This window comes from Vulpes lagopus, chromosome 5 (assembly GCF_018345385.1).
Source record: "Vulpes lagopus strain Blue_001 chromosome 5, ASM1834538v1, whole genome shotgun sequence".
Lineage (NCBI taxonomy): Eukaryota > Metazoa > Chordata > Mammalia > Carnivora > Canidae > Vulpes > Vulpes lagopus.
In genome coordinates this window covers 38,611,573-38,625,880 of record NC_054828.1, presented here as the reverse complement: position 1 = coordinate 38,625,880, position 14,308 = coordinate 38,611,573, and positions in this window count along the sequence as shown.

Genomic DNA, 14,308 nt, shown 5'->3' with positions numbered 1-14,308 from the left:
CAGGGTCACACTCAACTGTGGGTCTTCTCTCTTGGCACCTGACTCCTCATTGTGGCCCAGCATGTCTTCTGTGTTGTGATCTAGGCCTTGTGAACATGTTTCATGAGTTTGTGTAAAGTGCTATCTGGGTGTTGAAGAAAATAAGACCATGAAAGGAGGGAAAGAGGGGTTGATTTATTTCAAGAGGTAGCTGACTGTACTGGAATGAACACTGGACTGGGGCTTAAATATTAACAATGAGAGCTTTGGTACATTGACTTGTTTCTATGTACAGGGCACTGTGGGAAGCCCCATGTAGGCTTTTTCCATTAATCTCAATAACAACCGTTTGATGAAGATCCTGTCATCAGCCTTGTTGTATGGATGAGGAGTGAAGGCTTAGAGGAGTGAAAGTCCCCAAGGTTACCCAGTTAAGTGCTAAGCCAGCATCGATAGCCCAGGTTCTTAACCATCATGCTCTCCTGTTTCTCATTATTTGATTCCTGTAATAAAGTCTATACGGCATTTTTTTTTAAATAAAGATTTTATTTATTTATTCATGAGAGACAAAGAGAGAGAGAAAGAGAGAGAGAGAGAGAGAGAGAGGCAGAGACACAGGCAGAAGGAGAAGCAGGCTCCATACAGGGAGCCTGATGTGAGACTCAATCCCAGGACTCTAGGAACATGCCCTGGGCTAAAGGCAGGTGCTAAGCTGCTAAGTCACCCAGGCGTCCCGGTCTTTTTTTTTTTTTTTAGATTTTATTTATTATTTATTCATGAGAGATAGAGAGAGAGAGAGAGAGAGAGAGAGAGAGGCAGAGACATAGGCAGAGGGAGAAGCAGGCTCCCTGCAGGGAACCCAATGCGGGACTTGATCCCCAGACCCAGGATCATGCCCTGAGCTGAAGGCAGGTGTTCAACCACTGAGCCACCCAGGTGTCCCAAGTCTATGTGGTCTTGGTCCATGCATATCAGAGACTACGCTAGCTAGATTTTATGAATATAACCTCGTTAGGAGACTTAAATTTGTCATTATAAATTACTTTTCTGTTTAATTAAAAAAAATGGTAGCTAAGCTTTATTGAGTGCTTACTACATGCTGGACTTTGTTCCAAGCATTTTACATGTATTAACTCATTCAATCATCATGACAATCTTTGAGAATGTTACTGTTAATACCTCCCTATCACAAATAAGAAAATTTAGCCCAGAGAGGTTCAGTATTTGGTGCAAAGTTGCACAGCCAGAAGGTGGTAGATTTGGAGTCTGAATCCAGGTGGTCTGACCTCCCTGTCTAAACTCAGAACCACTCTCCTGTACTAGCTCCACGGGAGTGGGACTTATGAACCTGGGTCATTTAAGTCCTTCCTAGGAAACAGTCTATTCTTGCTACGATGGCACATTTGGTGTCTGAGCCTGCAAGTCCAGGAGACAAACCCTGGACCAGGAAATATTCATTAAGCTAAAGAATGTTGCCCTGTGAGTGAGACTTTTTATGAGTCAGACTGCTGGTTTCCCTGGCGATAACTCTGGGCCCCCAGTTGGTCATATTTTAAAACGCTCCACACGTGCTCTATGGGATACAATGAGTGCAAATCATGTACCGCCGATGTGGTGTATGAGGTCCCAGAAGGAGGTTGGCATCAGGGAGGCTAGTGACAGCCATACTTAAGTGAAGGTATTTGAATGGAGAGGAAGGGGATGAGGTGGGAGCAGAGCATGAAGCCAAGGTAGGTTGGGCGTGGGGGAGACGGACATGGAGAGAGAGCTCACCCCCAGCAGAGGTCTCTGCTTGGGAGCAGGAGAACCAGGGAGCAGGTAAGGAGAGGCTGGAGTGCAGAGAGAACTGAGAGTGGACAACTGAGGGGATCATAAGGTGCTGTGGTTCAGATGAAAGGGCTGTTGGAGGGAGGGGCCCCCGGTAGGAGGGTCTGGGGCTGTGCTTGGGAGGGTAGATCATTTGCTTGTAGGGATGCTTAAGAGAGTAAATTTAGAAATTTAAGAATACAAATGCAGAGGTTGAGGCGCTGGAACTGGCTTCATTTCATTCATTTTATTTTCTTTGTCGTAAGGTTATGAATTTTCTTAGGTGAAACTAGGGGGAAGAGCCAGGTCCAATGTGGGAATCCAGGTGACCTGAATGCTGAGGCAGGGAAAAGCCACTTTCCCTACCTTCCTGAGGGTCTCTGTGCCCAGTGGGTTGCATCAAACTTTGCATTTATATGACAAATGAGTATTCGTAGTTGCGTACTAATTCGATTCTAATGGGTCACTGGCCCCTCACTCTGACTCTTCTGTACCACCCCCAGGGTTGCCCTGAGAGCTGCTCACATTGGATACAACATTCTCTGCCTCAGGGCCTCTGAAGGGAGACCTAGGGGAAGGGTTTGCTCAGGGACAGTTTGCACTTGTGCTGCGGTGGAGGGGATAATGTCGTTTTGTTTCTGAAACATCCTAGGAAAAAGCCAGCATTGCTTCTGCTGCCGGATGGCTGAAATGTCGAGCCAGGGCCTGCTTCTGCCCCCTTCCTTCCTGCTCCTTAAGGCTCATGGGCAGAGAATCAGAATCTTTCTGGAGAGAATGTGTAGACCCATTACAACAGCCATCTCCCAATTTTATAGCGTCTTTTTACTTCTTGACTGCCCATTTGCAGGGACTTTTTTTTTTTCTGGGTCTATGCACTCTTTACCGACATTTACCCCTCCAGTGTTCTAGCCTCTGCCGTCTCCTCCCCAAGTCAACCCACGTCTTCCCCTACCACCCATGTGTCCATGATTCCACAGCTATTTGCTTTCCCAAGCATTACAGAGTAGGCCCCAGGGTCAGGAAAGCTGGTTTCAAAGCACCACGGGGATCAGTCACCTTTTTCTCATTTAGGGACAAAGCTCACAGGCCCATCTTTGCCTGAGCACTATAAAATAAATGGCCATGATTGTTGGTAGGTGGGTGGTGATGAGAAAGGAGAGATGAATCAGTGTGAATCCATTTCCAGCACTGGGACAATGGCAACTAATTTCTGCCCTGCTGTTTGCGAAGGAGGCACATTGATTGCACTCAGGTGGAACATATCTGAAAGTTCCCATCAATATGTCCCCTGATAGAAAGTAGGTCAGTGGGCCATCTTGCTGATTCTGTTTCCTCCTCAAGAAGGGCCGCTGTGACGCTGGCAACCAATCAACAAGATGTTAGATCTCAAAATTCTTCAATAGGCACTTAATCTGTGTTCCCACAGCATTTTCCAAAGTGAACATTGCTTATGAAATATAACATACACGCACATACATATGAGCACACACACATATATATGTGCATTAGCTGTATTATCACGATGAACATGTTTTTTCTGAGGTAAAAATGTGGGGTTTTCCCTTGATTCTGTGATTGTGGTAAAATTCATAGATTAATCCGATTAATTTAATTTTATTATTATTATTTTTAATCAAATTAGTTTTAAAATGTTAAATCAACTTGAAAATTTTAGAATAAACTCTGATTGTGATGAACTACGCTTTTCATATATCACCAAATTGCATTGGCTTGGAATTTTTGTGTCTATATTCAAAAAAGGGATTGGTGTGTGTGTGTGTGTGTGTGTGTGTGTGTGTGTGTGTGTGTTTTAACATCCTTATTGGATTTTGGTACCAAGGTTATGCTGACCACATAAAAGGAATTGGAAAGTGTTCCCCTCTTTTTTTATTCTCTAGAAGAGCTCGTGTAATGTTGGCATTATTTCTTCCTTAAATATTTGGGTGAGTTCTCCAGTGAAGGTCTTAGGGCCTGGAATTTGCTTTGTGGGAAAGTTTTGAATTATGGAATGTTTCATAGGTTTTAGTTCTCCGATGAAATTCTCTGCATCTCAATCTATTTTCATGAACATATTAAACAATTCAATATCTAAAATTCCAATATCTGGATTGTTGGGGGGGTCCATTTCTATCATATTTTCATATGTTTTATGCTTATTTTCTCCTTCCTCTTGACACTCCTGCTGTTTCTATTTGTTTATTTATTTAAAAATATTTTACTTAAATTCAATTTACCAACATATAATATAACACCCAGTGCTCATGTCATCATGTGCCCTCCTTAGGCTAAATTTCTGTTTAATGCCAGATTTTGTGCATCAAAATTTACACATAATCTGGATGATGTATTATTCCTTGTTGAAAGAGGTCATCAAAACAATGTGACTGCTGGTTGACCTGCAACTTGAAACTGAGCAATTGGAGGCCCTTGTCCCCTCCTGTGTCTTTGGATTATATGTTTTGCCCACCATTCCCACAGCCATTTCAAGGCTGCAACCTTAAGAGAACAATATGTTGTTGAGACCATCTGGACTGTATATGTGACTGAACCCTGGTAAGGCATCTGTAAACTTTTAAGATTCTGGTGGGCGGGTGTGGAGATCTACTTGTCTTTCAGCCACCCAAGACCAACCTCGTATGCAAGTTCCTTGGCTTATTAAGCCTGCCACCTACCAATTTGGAGTGGTTGGCTTCTTTTTTCTGTCTCTTCTTGCCCTTTGTATATAGGGGCAAATTTCGACTTTCTCCCAGGGAGCTCCAAAGTTGTAAACCAACACTCCTCCAGAGAAGATGTAATTCTCTTTCAGGCAGCAGTTTGACTCAGTAGGGGCAGATCACCTTGATTCAGTTAGTGGGGAACATGATTTAAGGATGGAGTTCAGTGCTTGTGACAGTTGGTTTATTTTTCTCATCTAGAATATGGCCTTTCAGGGATTTTAACTGAGAATCTGGGGTGTTTACAAGAGCCATTCAACCTTGAGGCTCCTGGAAGCTCCAAATTTTGTCTCCTATGAGCAATGCTTACATTTTTAGTTTTCTTAAGTCCTGTTTTCTGCTTTGTTTCTTAGCTTGTTGTGCTGTACAACTTAGAACTTGACAAATGCCTCTAGGATAAAGCTGTGCAGCTTATTGGGGGTCTTTATTTTGCGGTTTTATTTTCTCTGGTGCCTGGCTTCTCAAACCCTGTTCCAAGCTTTAGGTTACTGCTTTCTGCTTAAGGATCCATCTACGCTAAAAATTGCAAAATGCCACGAGGAAAAAGCATGTCAGGAGAATGTCAGGATGTTTACTGTCTCCCAGGGATTTTGTTTTGATACAAGTAACCTTGACATAGCTGAAGAAATATCATCTCCCTCTTTTGGTATTTTGTTATTCCTTGAATTAACACAGACCAAAATTTTTTTAAAACATGATTTGTATGCTCTTAGACTATGAACTTGTAGAAGGCAGATGATTGCTCATCTCACTTTTTTTAGAAAAACAGCTTTATTGAGGTCAAATGTACTCTCTATAATTGCACCTATTGTAAGTGTACAGTTGAAAAGTTAGTGATTTTTGTTGAATTTACAGGTTTGGTAAACATCACTACAATCAAGTTTTATGATTAATTTTTAGTTAATTTTCATATATTTATGAGGTAAGAACCTGTTTATTATTATTGTTTTTTTGCATGTGCTTATCTCATGATCTCAGCACCATATATTGAGAAGACTATCCTTTCCACATTGGATTGTGTTGTCATTTTTGTCAAAACAGATGAGTTTATTTCTTGAATCTTTAATTCTATTCCATTGATCTATATGTTTGTGCTTCTGTCAACATTACACTCTTGATGACTATGACTTTTGAGTATGTTGTGAAATTAGAGGATGTAGGTCATCCAATTCTGTTCTTCTCTTCTAAATTGTTTTAGCTATTCTAGGTTCTTTACTTTCCCATATAAATTTTGGGATCAGTTTGTAAATCCTTCTTTGTAGGAAGATTTTATTTTTTATTTTTAAAATAAATTTGTTTTTTATTGGTGTTCAATTTACCAACATACAGAATAACACCCAGTGCTCATCCCGTCAAGTGCCCCCCTCAGTGCCCGTCACCCATTCACCCCCCCCCCCGCCCTCCTCCCCTTCCACCACCCCTAGTTCGTTTCCCAGAATTAGGGGTCTTTATGTTCTGTCTTCCTTTCTGATATTTCCCACACATTTCTTCTCCCTTCCCTTATATTCCCTTTCACTATTATTTATATTCCCCAAATGAATGAGAACATATAATGTTTGTCCTTCTCCGATTGACTTACTTCACTCAGCATAATACCCTCCAGTTCCATCCACGTTGAAGCAAATGGTGGGTATTTGTTGTTTCTAATGGCTGAGTAATATTCCATTGTATACATAAACCACATCTTCTTTATCCATTCATCTTTCGATGGACACCGAGGCTCCTTCCACAGTTTGGCTATTGTGGACATTGCTGCTATAAACGTCGGGGTGCAGGTGTCCCAGTGTTTCATTGCATCTGAATCTTTGGGGTAAATCCCCAACAGTGCAATTGCTGGGTCGTAGGGCAGGTCTATTTTTAACTCTTTGAGGAACCTCCACACAGTTTTCCAGAGTGGCTGCACCAGTTCACATTCCCACTAACAGTGTAGGAGGGTGCCCTTTTCTCCGCATCCCCTCCAACATCTGTGGTTTCCTGCCTTGTTAATTTTGTAGGAAGGTTTTAAATTATGGACTTTTTCATAGGTATTAGTTCTCTGATGAAATTATCCACGTCTCAATTTATTTTTATGAGCATATTACACAGTTATTTCAAGATCTAAAATTCCAGTATCTGGATTCTTATTGGGTCTGTTTCTATTATATTTTCACATGTTTTATGCTTATTTACTTCTTCCTCTTGACATGCCTGCTGAATTTCTATTTACAAAAATATCCTGCGGAGATTTTGATAAGAATTGAATTGAATTTATAGATCAATATTGAATCTTCCATCCATGAACATGGGAAGTCTTTCTATTTATTTAGACCTTCTTTGTTTTCTTTCAGCAATTATAGACTTTTGGGGAAGGGCTTAATCCTAGTTTTCAGTATGTAAATTTTATACTTCTTTCATTAAACTAATTCCTAAATATTTTATTCTTTTTTAAAAGGTTTTTATTTATTTATTCACGAGAAACAGAGAGAGAGGCAGAGACATAGGCAGAGGGGGAAGCAGGCTCCCTGTGAGGAGTCTAATGTGGGATTTGATCCCAGGATCCTGGGATCATGACTTGAGCCAAGGGCAGATGCTCAACAGCTGAGCCACCCAGGTGCCCAATTTTATTCTTTTTCTAATGCCATTGTGAATAGAATTGTCTTCTTAATTTCCATTTTAGATTGTTTGATGACTACATGTAGAAATATAATTACTTTTTGTTTTTTTTTTATAATTACTTTTTGTATATTGATTTGTATTCTCTGTTTTTGTTATTAACAACTGTAGTAGAGTTTCATGATTTCTTTTTTTTTTTTTTTTTTAAGATTTTACTTATTTACTCATGAGAGACACACAGAGGGAGAGAGAGAGAAAGAGGCAGAGACACAGGCAGAGGGAGAAGCAGGCTCCATGCAGGACTCGATCTTGGGACTCCAGGATCATATCCTGGGCCAAAAGCAGACACCAAGCCACTGAGCCACTGAGGCATCCCTGAGTTTTATGATTTCTTAGGACTTTCTACATATATGATTATGCCACCTGCAAAAAAAGACAGTTTTACATCTTTCTTTTTCATCAGGATGTCTTTAATTTCTTTTGTCTTATTACAGTGACTAAAATTTGTAATACATTGTTTAATAGAAGTGGAAAGAGTAGATAGTCTCTTAGTTTCTTTTGGCTACTGTAACAAATTTTCACAAACTGGATGGCTTAATAATATTTTATTTTTTCCCTTTTTTAAAAAAAATTTATCTATTCATGAGAGACACAGAGAGAGAAAGTCAGACAGTAGACAGTCTTCCTTTGTACCAGTTTTGGGGGAAATAGTTTAGCCTTTTATCTTGTATGCTGTTAGCTATGGGGTATTTTATGGATGCTCTTTGTCAATTTCCATTCCTAGCTTGTTCAGAGGTTTTGTTTTTGTTTTTAAATTAAGAACAGGGACGCCTGGGTGGCTCAGCAGTTGAGCGCCTGCCTTTGGCTCAGGGCGTATCCTGTGGTCCCAGAATCAAGTCCCACGATGGGCTCCCTGCATGGAACCTGCTTCTCCATCCGCCTGTGTCTCTGCCTCTCTTTCTGTCTCTCACGGATAAATAAATAAAATCTTTAAAAAATAATAAATTAAGAATGGTGTTGGATTTTGTCTAATGTTTTTATCTGCTTTTATTTAGATGATCATGTGGATTTGTCATCTATTCTATTGATACGGTATATTCCACTAACTGATTTCCAATATTAAAGTAACTGCATTCTTGGGATAAATCCTACTTGATCATGGAGGATAATCTTTTTAAATATGTCATTAGATTCAATACTGAATTTGCATCTATGTTTATGAGGAATGTTGGTAATATTTTTTTTTCTTATGTCTTTGGATTTGTTCTCAGGGTAATATTGTTCACATAGAATGAAATGAGAAGTGTTTCCTCTTTCTTTATTTTCTGAAAGAATGTATAAGGGATTGGTATTTTTTTTTCCTTTTAAAGTACTTGGTAGAAACTGCTAGTGAAGCTATTAGGGCCTCAGCTCATCTTTGTGAGAAAATTTTTAAATGTTAACTTATTTTCTTGTTTTAAGTCTATTCGGATTTTTTTCTTTTGGTAATTTGTTTCTTATAGGACTCATCTAAGCTTTCTAATTTAGTGGCATAAGGTCATTTAAAATATTTTATTTTTAGCGTTTTAAATTTCTGTAAGGTCAGTAACAATGTTTCTTCCTTTTTTCCTGATTTTGGTAGTTTATATCTTTTTTTTTTTTTTTTTTTTTTGGTCAGTACATTAGGTTTTTTTGTGGCTACCATAACAAATTATCACAAACTGGATGGCTTATAATAGTTTATTCTTTAAAAAAATTTATTGTATTTACATTCAATTAATTAACATATAGTGTATTATTAGTTTTGGAGGTAGAGGTCAGGGATCATCAGTTGCACACAACAGCCAGTGCTCATTACATCACATGCTCTCTCTAATGCTCATCACCCAGTCACCCCCTCCCCTCCAGCAACCCTCAGTTTGTTTCCTATGGTTAAGAGTCTCTTATGGTTTGTCATCCTCTCTAATTTTGTCTTATTTTATTTTCCCAGGTTACTGATATTTTACATTGATTACATGTTGAAATGACAATTTGTGTATACTATATATATATGTATATATATATATGTATATATGTATATATATGTATATGTATGTATATATATGTATATATATGTATATATATAACATATATATATATTATATATTAGAGAGGGAGAGAGAGAGGTCAGGAGGGGCAAAGGCAGAGGGAAAGAGAGAATCTTAAGCAGGTTCCACACCCAGCACAGAGCCCAACATGGGACTCCATTTCACGACTCAGGGGAGATCATGACCTGAGCTAAAATCAAGAGTCCGACACTTAACCAACTGAGTCACCTAGGTGCCCCACAAAATATATTATTGAAATTAATTTCTTTTTTAAATGTGGCTTCTAGAAAATGTAACATGATATATGTGGCTCACATTATATTTCTGTTGGATGGCATTATATCAGGGTGTCTGTTTCTTGAAAGTCTCAACGGAGTCTGTGACCAGAAATGGTTAAAAGCTACTATAGGTGGTTTAAGTCTGACCTTGGATCAAGCCACATCACTAGATGTGTACATAATAGGACCAAATTTCTTGTCCAGTGAAATTACGTCATGAAAGGAAGCTATTGCACCATAATAATATTGTTGTGAGCTTGCCCATCTGTTCATTCATTTAATAAATTTGCCAGATACTATAGGCTCTGGGATATGTAGTGAACAAAACAGAAACATTTTAATATCACGGAACTTATGTTCTAGTTGGTGATGGGCCCGGAGTTATAGACAATAGACAGATTGAATATATTTTATGGTATGTGGGAAGATGGTAAATGCTCTGCAGGACAAGGAACTGAGGAGAGGGAGTGACAGTGCAGGGGTGGCAGTGGAGCTGTGCAGTCTTGGGCAGAGTTGCTGGGAGGCCTCAATGAGCTTATGTCATTTGGGTAAGATTTGAGGCGGTAAGGGACTGGAGCATGTGACCTACAGGGAGAGGAGCATTCCAGAGAGCCAAGGGTGACTCCAAAGTTCTGAAGCAGAAGAGCTGGCATGTTTGTGTAATAGCAAGTAAGGACACCCCGTCTATGAAACTGCATGTGGACATTTTGTTTTAATGCTGATGCTAACTTAGAACTTGCCTTCCTCTGAGGACTTGGGATGTTTTGTCCTTTCTGGTAACACAAATGTATATGTTGCTCAGAGAAGTTTACTTTTCTCTTTCCTTTGGATTTCAGGAAGTTTGAAAGAAACTTGATGGGGCCTTTATGAACTGTACACAGTGCATTCGCATTTTCGTCTTCACTTTGTTTTGTCTTTCTACTTTAGTTCATATTTTCCTTGATTTTCATACTTTGTCTTCTGATTTATCATGTTTATTTATCTGATTTATTTTGTTGTGTTTTCTTGGTGTGTGTGTGTGTGTGTTTGAAGAAGCCACCTCAGCTGGTTGGTAGAAGGAGGGCAGTAAACACTTAGGGAAGCAAGAAAGACCAGTAGCAAGATCCACAATTTTTCCGTGTCAAGTTACCCATGCGTGCAAAGCATTTAGCAAATGTCTACTATGTGCTACTCACTGAATGAAAGAAGATGGAATGAAAGAAGATGCCACATGTAAAAAAAAAAATCTACTTTTAGATCATTGTAACTTAAAAAATGTATCTAATCGTTGGTTGGCTCACCCATGAATCTGGGTCTTTGTACTATGAAATTATTGTGGATTCTTAAAGGTCATAATCTGATTGTAAATCACAACATGAAAATACTCTGTAATGTCACTTTTACCCCTTCCTTTATGCTTCCTATGTTGGCTACATGTAAAGGTTGTAGGAGTTGCATCTAGCTTCGGAGTTTGGGGCCGGCCATCCTTCAGATGATGATCAAATGAACACAAGCCAAATTTTTCTTTCCAAAGATGTTTGGAAATCTTCCTTGGAGATACTGGGGACTCCTTATCACATGCCAACACACGAAAACTTTTGGATTTGGTAGCTTTTCTTTGGTAAGCAGAGCAGATGGGTTGCTAAGGAGGGAGGCGCATTTGTGACTGTGGGTGGATATCTTCTGTGTGGACATTCTGCATCTCTCCAAGATTAATTTGTTTCTCTTACTGTTGTCATCCGTGTGTTCCCTCCGCCTCCTCAGTGGCTTGGGCGTATTTTTTTGTGGACGAGAAGGAGAAAAAATAATGACAGGTTTGGGTTTGTGGAATCTCGGAGGTCATTCGTACCCAGAGAGATAAGAAAGTTTATTAAGTGTGCACCTGCTGAGGTACTAAAGAGAGGCAGAAAGTGTTTGTCCTTCATCTTTATTCATGAAGCCCTTGAGGGTGACGGGAAAGGAGACTGGCGATTAGGAGACCAGGCACACTTGCAGACAGTCAGCCTGTGCAGACACATTCGGGCTGGCGAGTCCCGGCTGCCTCTGTTGATGTGCATTCGGGGCCGTGCCAAGCCGTCTACCTCGGTGTGCTCTGCATTATTAATGCTTTCATAAGGGCACTCATTTGTATGCTGTGGGGGAGGCCAGGTTGGCACAGTCTCATCTCCACTGAACCCTGCCTATTCACTGCTGTGACACCAGGGCTCCCAGAATGATGCAGAATTGAGCAAGCACAGCTGGAAGACAGCAGATTGTCTGGAGCTGGGAAAAACATGCGTTTAGTCAATTTTAAATTAAGAGGCTTTGTTTACGTTTCCTCAGCTCCTCTTACAGAGTTAGTCAAATTTTAGATTCCCTCCAAAATTAAACAAGTGTCAGGAACAGATGGTGGGTTTATTTTACTTCATTCAACCTGTTCGAGGAGTGTGAACTCAGGGACTGATCAATGTGACACAACTTTTCATGTTAAATTGTCAAAAGGAAGCTTGATGTGGGGCTCCTTGGAAAGAACGATTCATATGCATGTGAGGCGGTGGCCTGGGGTTAGACTGGTCTGTCCACAGTTCTGTCCAGAGCTTCATCATCTTGTCTTGGGAAGCCAGGCTAGTGAGAAGGCTGTTAGGACAGCAGGAAGACAGGTCTGGTCTTGTATTTCTGGTTCTTATCCTATTAGGTTTCTTGTGGGGGAGAGATTTAGTAATTCTGATGGCAAGGCTAAGATAAAACTCTTTGATGATGTCAACAATCTCTGTATTAACGATTCCAGCTTCTGCTTTCTCAAGCCAGTTTGGGATTGTCTTGTTGCCTTAACTTTTGTGTGTCTTCTCCATCCACCATGATCTCACAGAAGGTCACCAGGGAGGAAAAAGCTACTCCACTGGCATTCCAAACACACTGAAGACCTCGTTTGGCTGCTTCTCATTTGAGCTTGCATTTGGCAAGGCTGACCTTGTGAGAAAACCTAAGTAATTTAGATAAAGTTTTTACTTGTGAATCCAAAGACAGAGTTCCTCTCTTTTTACAGATATTTTTCAAAGCATTTGAAAAACAATCAGACATAATCACTTTGAAATATTTGCTTTGCTTTGGAAATTCTTGTCACCTAAATGAGGCATTTCATTTGGAGACTAATAGTGGTTAAAAGAGAGGCAATGATTTTTTAATGGATAATTTGAGTCTACATTCCCTGTTTCTCATTCTTTCCTTAATGGCATATCATGAGTTTTTTAATTATCCAGATAATTACTTCAATGCTCCATTTAATATTGCACTTGTGCGGACAGCATATAATATCAGATTTTTTTGGTAAATGCCAGTATATTCAAAATCTCCCCACTTGTTTTAATCTGTAGCTAATGTAATATGACTGCAGAAGTCAATTTCTAATTAAAAATAAAAAAACAGCCAGATCAATAGATGCTCGGTTAGGGTTCAGCTCAGACTTTTCGCAAACTTTCCCATTTCTTACTAAATCTGAAGTAGCTGATGTTCTTAGCTACTCAGCAGGGCTTCACTCATAATTTAATTTAATGAATTGCCAGATAATTCTTGTGTGAGGTAAGTAATTATCCAGATAACTCAAAGCTTTTCTTAATCTTGTTAGTGTTTACAAGCCTTTGACAAGCACCAAAAATGTGACAGCCAATGTTAAATAAATAGGTTCATTAATAGTAATAAAAAGAAAATACTGGCTGATGTTTTAAACATATGCCCAGGGAAATGTTCTCATAAGTCATTATTGCAGATTTGTGGAGAGATGTATGCACAACATAAAAAGATGTAGGACCAATGCTGGTGAGGGATATTGAAATTGTCTATGGAAAGACTCACCTGTAAATATTAATGGAGTAATTTGTCATAGAAGGATGATGGTGGTGTGTGTTCCCAGCTACTACCAGTTGTATGTTGCCCGACCTCAGCCTGATACTTACCAAGATAAAAAGAAAGCAAACTCCTAAATTCTTTTAGGAAAGAAAAAGTTAAAAGTTCAGCGATCATTAAAAGCTTTGTACTTTTGGAAGAGCCCAAGACAAGACACGTTGTATAAGGGAAGTAGGTGTTCCTAATCATTTGCATGCCTAACCATGAATCTGGAGTCCATTATCACTAAACATGTTCTGATGTTCAATCATGAATGTGAGTATGCCACACTATGTGTGTTCATAATTGACATTTCGTATATTTTAAGCATTTACCCTGAACAATAGAGTTAATGTAATAGCTACTATTTCCCGAATTGCTTATTCAGCACCAGATGCTGTCTCAATTGTCTATAAGATCCTTGTGGTGACACTAGAGCTGATCGTGTTATGAGTGAGGAGATCAGGGTTCAGAGCAGTAAAGATAATTGCCCCAGGCCACACTACTGGTCAGCAAATTTGAACTCAGATCTGTTTGACTCCATTATGCTTCCTTGATGGAAATATAATCCATGATTGAAAACTTAAAGAGTTTTACTTTTCTTTCTTTCTTTTTTCTTAAATTGAAGTATAAGGAAATGCAAGTCAGGCATATAATATAATATAATATAATATAATATAATATAATAATGATTTAACAATTCTATACTCAGTGCTCAACACAATAAGTGTATCTTTTTTTTTAAAGATTTTATTCATTTATTTCAGAGAGAGAGAGAGAGAGAGAGCATGAGGTGGGGGCAGAGGGAGAAGGAGACTCCCTGCTGAGCAGGGAGCCCAACACAGGGCTCAATCCTAGGACCCTGGGATCATGACCTGAGCTGAAGGCAGATGCTTAACCATTTGACCCACTCAGGTGACTATGATAAGTGTATTCTTAATCTCTTTTACCTATTTCCCCCATCCCTTTACCCACCTTTTCTACTTATAGCTAGAAATATTTAGAATCTTATTTCTGAGATTTGCCTGTCCCC